Here is a 7,639-nt window from a genome sequence, read left to right as displayed (position 1 = left end):
GGCCCAGGCAGCCTTCCCAACTCCCTGCTCCACTGCCAGCCCCCTGCTGCTCCTGCTCTGTGCCCTGCACTTGACCCAGCCCAAAGCCCGCAACCCCATCCAGGCACAGTCCTGGCAAGGCCAGTTGGTTCTGTGGGGAGGCAGGAAGAAACGAGATTGGCGGCACCACTTTGTCTAGCAGAGACCCTGGTAGGGCCATCACAACGCCCATCAGTATGGATGCTGGAAGAGTGGAGAGGCCTGCCACAGACTCCCTGTGTGATCTTGGACAAATCTCTGGTCCCCTCTGGGCCTCAGTCTGTGCCCAGTTATGGGCCTCGACGTGTTCGAGATCCCTTCTGGTTCTGGATGGGAGTGGGCTTGCCTTTGGACACCAGACCCGCTCCAGGGAAACCGACTCCCTTGCTGGGCAGGGAGGCTCCCGGCAGGACGGGGAGGAGCCGCCGGTCCCGCCCCGTCCAGGTGCTGCCGCTGGAGCCACCGCTGCCGCCGCCGCGAGGGGCCGCCCGCGCCCCTGTCCGAGTTCGGCCCGCGCCCATGGCCTTTCTGACTGCTTGGAAGGGAGCGGCCTTAGGGAAAAGCGACCGCAGGTACCGGGTGGGGGCGGGGACTTGGCGGGAAGCGCGGACGGGACGGAGGGGCCGCTGGAGGACACAGCCAACGGGAGGAACAACTGAGGGGCACAGCTGGAGACAAGAGTGTGCGGCCTGCTAGGCGCAGGGGTCATGGCCAGAGGGCCCCCGGGGAGGCACAGCCCAGCGCCTCTCCCATTCCCACGTGCTCCCTGGGTGTTATCGCCCCCAGCAGGCCGGGCCTGGGGATGAGGTGATGTAGCACCCCCACCCCCACCCGGTCCCACCTGAGCCCCGCTGTCACTGCGGCAACCTGTGGGCCACCTGCGACAGCAACTTGGTGAGCTGGACCTCAGGCAGGGCTGGTGGTCAAGTTTGGACAGCCGCGTCTCTGCTCAGCCTTCCACTAACTCTGCATGAGCCAAGGTGTGGGCACCCTGCAGGCCCAGAGGGATGAAAGCAGGCACACTTGTCCCCCTGTGTCCACATCCAAAGGCAGCAGTGTGGGAGGAAATCCTGGGTCCCAGCCCAGGGTGGAATTATGTGCACCACAGCTCCTCTAAGGTCAGCCCTTCAGGGATGTGTCATTGTTCTCTTTTGTGCATCCCCTCCCCAGCTGTCACCCATCTCCTTGGTGCTTCCAGGTGTGTTCCCATGAGAGGGGACAGCCCTGTTCTCTCTTCTGAGCTTTGACCCTCCCCACAAATCCTTCATATTTGCACTTTTGAAGTTCACCCTGCTATCTGGGGAGAGGACAATCCAACTGTTCCCCCAACGCCTCCATCTCACTGTCCTATGAGCAACTCAAGTTTGGCAAGCCCCAAACCCTACACAACATCTTCACCCCCAAACCTGTTCCTCCTCCTGTGTCCTCATCTCAGTGAATGGCATAGTCATCCACCCAGTTGCCCAAGCCCGAAACCTGGGAGTCACCCCTGACACCTCCCTCCCTCACCCTAGTCTCCAAGTCCTGCTGATTTTATCTCCTGGATGTCTCTCAAAGCTGTTCATTCCCCTTGAACTATTGCAACAGTCCCTAACTTTCCCAGCTCCTCCAGTCTCTCCCTTTCCATGCATCCTTCCTAAAGCACAAACCAAGCCATATCATTTTTCTGCTTTAAAACCCTTGCCTGGCTCTCCATCACTTAGATGTTAAAAGTTCAAGGTTCTTGAGGGTAGGGTCTGTGACCTATCTAAGCTATTTCCCATCACTTCCTGACCCTCCCTCTGTTCCAGCAATACCAGCTGGCCTTGTAGTGCTCTCACAACTATGCTGGGTTTACTCAGGGTTTCTAGAATGCCATCTCTTCACTCCCGACACTCACTCCATAAAACTCAACTTTAGGTGGCCTCTTTTGGAGAGCCTTTCTGACCCCATCTCTGGGTCAGGATCATCACCTTCAGCTCCAGCATCTTGGCTTCCCTTTCGTGGCTCTCATTTAGTCTTTTAACAGACCTTACCAAGTTTCAGGCATTGTGCTAGGTACTGTGGATACGGTGTTACTTCAGACATCCAGGCCCCTGCTCTTGGAGACCATGTTCTAGTGGAAGAGACACACACAAACAAGTAGACAGATAAGCAAGTGAACATCAGAAAGAGATGCTGTGTAAGGCTTACAGTAAGGCAATGTGCATCACAGTAAAATCAACTATGCCCAGAGCTTTCCAGGCAGTGAACACAGCTCCTGTCAAAGCCTGAGGGGTGTTCAGAGGGCTTTAGGCAGGGCGTTTACTTATTTAAAGATGACCATGCTACCCTATGGAGAAACAATTTTGTGGACAGACCATTTCAACACTAGGGCAAGGTCACCTACTCCTTTTCTGTTTCCCTACTACACATGGGGAGGGGATGTGGGCCCTCTTGTCCCTAGAGCCCAGCACAGAATGGCGCACAGAGTGCATTTCAGTTTTAATGAGGACATGAGGGAATGATTTCTGAGGAGGGTTAGATCCTCTGGCTGGGGTGGTGAGGACTGGCTGTATCCAGATGGGTTTCTTGCCTACATCAGACCTGCGTGCCGGGGAGAATCCAGTTGTGCTCTGTCCTGTGGGCACCAGGGCGCTTTCCGAGTACCCAGTGTGTGTATGTCGCTGACGATACAGTATGGCGGGAGACTGGAGGCAGGGAGACCAGAGGGGAGGCTGGCGTAATGATCCAGGAGAGAGATGCTGGGTGTGAATTAAGAGAATGGAGGGAATGGGGGAAAGAAGCTAAGAAGGAAGAGCTGAGAAGTGGTGAACGGGCAGGTTTGGAGGTGATAAGACCCCACATCATCAATCATGATTGGTGAGAGACTGGGTGGAGGACGGGGAGAAGGAGACGTCTGGCCGAGCAGAGGCCTCTGCACCCCTCCACGGGCCTGCACACATGTGCCTGTGTACTTCAGCTGGAACTTACTGGGCACAAATACCCAGAGAATTTTTGACTCCCAGTTGCCCCACAAGGTTTCACACCTGAGGCTCAAACCTAGGTCTCCATTCTCCCAGCTCAGGACCTGTCACCTCTCCACTGTCACCCCCCACCTACCACGCTGCCCTGTGTCCCACAGCATGGCTAAGGGTCATGGACTTGGGAGGGGTGATCAACCCCTGCCACTTACTTACTGGCTCTGTGACCTTGACTGAGTTACTTGATCTGTGTGATCCTCACTTTACTCAGCTGTAAAATAATAGCTACTCACTGAGCAGTGTGAAAACTTAGCGAAGTCACAGCTGTAAAGGATTTAACAGCCAGCCACTGGGTTATATTCTGTGCTCAGTAAATGGGAGTTCACTTCCCTTCTTGGTACTGGTGTGAGGCAGTCTTCCAGGGTATTTGCATTGAACAGAGGGGATTCAGAAAGGTTTGGGAGTCAGTGGTGGGATTCCAGGATTGGGTGGCTGGGAACTGTTGGGAAAAGGAAATGAGACTGTTCCCGATGCCCGTGCATCTCACGATGCAGACCACCACTTACTTGGCCTACAAATAGGCCCCCTTCCTAGCCATACCAGAGCCCCCACTCATGGTAGGAAACAGCACCAGAAACAAAGGGGGAAGTGCAGGTAGGCAAATTGCTTCGGAGAGAGTAATTAAGTGGCAGTGCTGCTGTGGGAGGGAGGGACCTCCCCAAGAATGGAGGGGCCCAGCCACGGAGGCTGGGGTTCTGCTGGGGCTGCTGTAGACAGAATTCCTGCTCTTGGTTTGAGCCTGAGCTAGAGGAGCTCTCATATGCCTCTAGGCTAGGAGTTTCTAATTTGATGGCTGGAATCTTTGGGTGGCTTTGGGGTTCCTTCCTTTGGGAATTAGTCCCGGACTCAAGGCCAGTGCTCAGTGTTCAGCTCTGTGATTCTCATATCCTGCGAGTTGAGGTGTTTGTGATTTGCTGACAATGTGATTTAGAATTACAAGTTTCAGCCTGTCCAGTTAGCTTAGTTGGTTAGAGTGCAGCCTTATAACATCAAGGTCAAGGGTTTGGATCCCTTTACTGGCCAGCTGCCAAAAATAAATACAATTCAAAGTTTCTGTGATGTTGAAGCTTCTTATCCCAGCATTCTGACCTACCCGTCGGTTGCTGAAGAAAGCTCTAGAGGGTAGGAGAGGGTTGTACTGTGAGAGGCACATTGTGTCCCCTCAGAATCTTAATCCCTGGTGACTATACCACGAAAGACCGCCAAGTAACCTTTGTCCTATAGTATCATTTATGGAGGAATTCAGATTTGGGACACTTGGGGTCCTTTTTGAGGTCACTGAGAAATAAATTATTCTGGGCCGGCCTGTGGCTCACTCGGGAGAGTGTGGTGCTGATAACACCAAGGCCACGGGTTCGGATCCCATATAGGGATGGCCGGTTAGCTCACTGGGTGAGCGTGGTGCTGACAACACCAAGTCAAGGGTTAAGATCCCCTTACCGGTCATCTTTTTAAAAAAAAAAAAAAAAAAAAAAAAAGAAAGAAATTATTCTGCCAGCAGGCCACATTTCCTGAAATATCTTCAAATCTGTGACCTGAGTTGCTTGAGTTGTTTTACCCTTCTCTGAAAATTTCTGCTTCTCAACTCAGTTTCTCTCTGTGGCCAGTTCCATTCTCTCCTTGTGCTCACCTGCTTCTCCACTAGCAGCTTCCAAGCTCTAGTCTAAGGACAGTAAGACAAAGCAGTGAAAAGTACTTGGGAGCCACATAGACTAATTTTGTACCCTGACTCTGAGACTTTCTAGCAGTATGACTTTGGACAGGTTGTTTACCTCCGTGTGCCTCAGTTTTCTCCTCTGTAAAATGAGGGTAAAGTTAGGACTTGTGAGGATTGCATGAATTCATTTATGTAAAGAAGTGAGAACAGTGCCTGACAAGGTGCTGTGTGAGCTTTAGGGCCTTCTCCACCAGCTCTAGTTGCAAAAAGCTCAGAAGAATATTCTGATTGGCCCTTCCTGCAGCCAATCACTGTGCCCTGACAGGTGGAGTCATGTTCCTCCCACTTAGCCAAGTGGGCTGGGAGAGGACGGAAGGAGGAACAGTTAAAACAAGGGGGAGTGGTGATTGTGCATTGTAACATAGATGTGGCCACTGAGCAGGCCTCGAAATGAAGCTGTAATTTCATGAAGTACCCAAATTTTAATTTATTTGGAGCACCCCTGCCCATCCCTGTCAGAATCCCTCAGCTGGTTTTGATGTCCTGAGAATTAAAAATTGAAGAGTCCCTTGTGGCCCCCTCTGTGTGCCACCCACCACCCTCCTGTGGTTGTGGCTTTGCCAGACCCAGCCATTCTCTCCCTGACTGCCACCACCACCCTGGTCTGGTGGGGGTGTGGTCCCTGTGAGTCTACTTTATCACCTGTCTTAGTTTGTTCCCATTTGGGCTGCTATAACAAAATACCATAAGCTGGGTAGCTTATGAACGACAGAAATGTATTTCTCACAGTTCTGGAGGATGGGTAGTCCAAGATCAAGGCAGATTTGATGTCTGACGAGGGCCTGCTTTCTAGTTCATAGATGGTGCCTCTTGCTGTGTCCTCACATGGTGGAAGGGGTGAGGGGTCTCTCTTGGCCCTCTTATAATGACACTAATCCCAATTGTGAGTGTTCCACCCCTATGTCCGAATCACTTCCCCAAGGCCCCATCTCCTAATACCATCACCTTATGGCTGAGGATTTCTATTTTTTGTTTTGTTTTGGTTTATTACATCTCTTTATTAAACAACAAAAACATCACAAGCCCCACATTGTGCAGTGTGCAGAACATTAAAAGGTATTTAAGAAGTAGGCCTACTGTTTTCATTATCTGACTTATTTTCATTGTGAGAATCAGAGTAAGGGATGAGTTTTCACAACTGGACAGGCTGGAACTATGCTTGGATTTCATCCCTTTCCCCCACAGTCTGATGGCTTGTTCTGGAGAAATCCCTCCCTTGGTATCTGAGTCAGCATCAGACCGTGTGCTCAGGGAGCAGTCCTGGTGAAGGATCCCCACATCCGAACAGTAGCCACTTTGGGGTGGGGAGGGCTCATAGATTCTCAGTTCCACAAGGGTGAAGTTAGTTTAGTTTCAGAGGCTGGAAAGTCCAAAGTCCAGGGAACAGATCTGGTGAGGGCTTTGGTGGGTGGTGGCTCTTCACAGCAACACAAGGTGTCACATAGCAAAATGGCAGGAGCAAGAGAAAGAGCATGGGTGAGGATTTCAACATACAAATGTTAGGGGGACACAGACACCTAGTTTGTTGCAATCACCCATGTGTGGAACAGGCCCTTTTAATTCCCCATCAGCTTGCCTGGGACCAGGTTATAACTTTTAAGACCACCTTAGAAAGCAGAGAGTGAGTAATAGATTTTTATGATGCTATGGCCCCTCTCCAAGCCCCTCAGCCATCTTGTAAGGGGCCTTCCTAAAGGACTTCCACTTCTGGGATGCCCAATGTATGTCTTCCAACATCTTCCCGAGAGAGAAGGAAATTTCTCTCAACCCAGGACACCCAAGCTTTTTTCCTATCCCAAGATCAGTCTTTCCCCCGGTGAACAGCAGTGCAGAAATCTACCACTTTCAAGTAAAACTCTTCCCCCATCCTATGAATGGCTGGTCTTTGCCTCATGACTTCCAACAGGACAATTATATCAGAACTGGGTGAGATATCAGGCACCTCATCCTGGTGGAACTGGGCCAAGACACTCTATCTCAGAGGTGGGATGATTCTTGCAAGTGAGCATCTGGCCCTCTGCTTATATAAGGGCAGGATGGAGGTACTCACAGCGCTGTTCCAAGTGTTTTATGTGTTCTACCTTATTTAATCCTTGCCACAACCCAGTGAGGTTGGTGCCATCACCATCTCCATTTCAGAGATGAAGTTATTGGCCCAGGGTGTCAGAGCTGGGCTGCAAGCTGTAGCTTTCAAACCTGCTCTCTGAACTACTTCCTACTCTGCCTCAAGCTAACCAGATGACTTGCTTGAGGCTGCCCAGTTAGGACACGGGTGGGCCAGAAGGGTTTTCCTGGCTCTACAGCCCAAGGTCTACCCCCCAGCAGGATGTCACTCAATGCCAGAAACCCCTCATTAAAACTCTGATCCTTTTTTTTCAACCAGAACTGTTCTTGGTCCCTCATGCCTGACCCAGGCTCCTTCCTCAGACCTACCTTTGGCAGCTCCTGGAGACCAGACTTTTACAGAAGAGCCCAGCTCTTTAGAGTCCTAAAACTGTGAACATCAGAGGAGGAAAGGCCCTTGAGCTCCTGGTACAACCGTCTCTTTCCTTTATATTTGGTGAGAAGAAGGAAACTAAGGGCCAGAGTGAGGCAGTAACTTGCCCAAGGTCACATTAGCTAGTGGGGGGTAGAGTCCATGGGAAGAATGGAGGCTTATCCAAAGAGCATGACTAGATCCTACCCAAGGGGCCCTTGCCAGGGGATATTTATGGGCTGTGACTGTCACAGCCCTCTTCAAGGGCCCTTTGTTAATAGGCCTGTTCACTTGTGAATTATTAACGAGCCCATGCCTATAACCTGCTCATGTGCTTTAAGAAAACCCACTTTACAGCTACCAGCTCAGCTGGGTCGGGAGGCTCTCAAGTCTGAGGAAGGGGGACCTGGGCTGGCAAAGACTGCA

This window comes from Cynocephalus volans, chromosome 8, assembly GCF_027409185.1.
Source record: "Cynocephalus volans isolate mCynVol1 chromosome 8, mCynVol1.pri, whole genome shotgun sequence".
NCBI lineage: Eukaryota > Metazoa > Chordata > Mammalia > Dermoptera > Cynocephalidae > Cynocephalus > Cynocephalus volans.
This window is presented reverse-complemented; position numbering follows the sequence as displayed.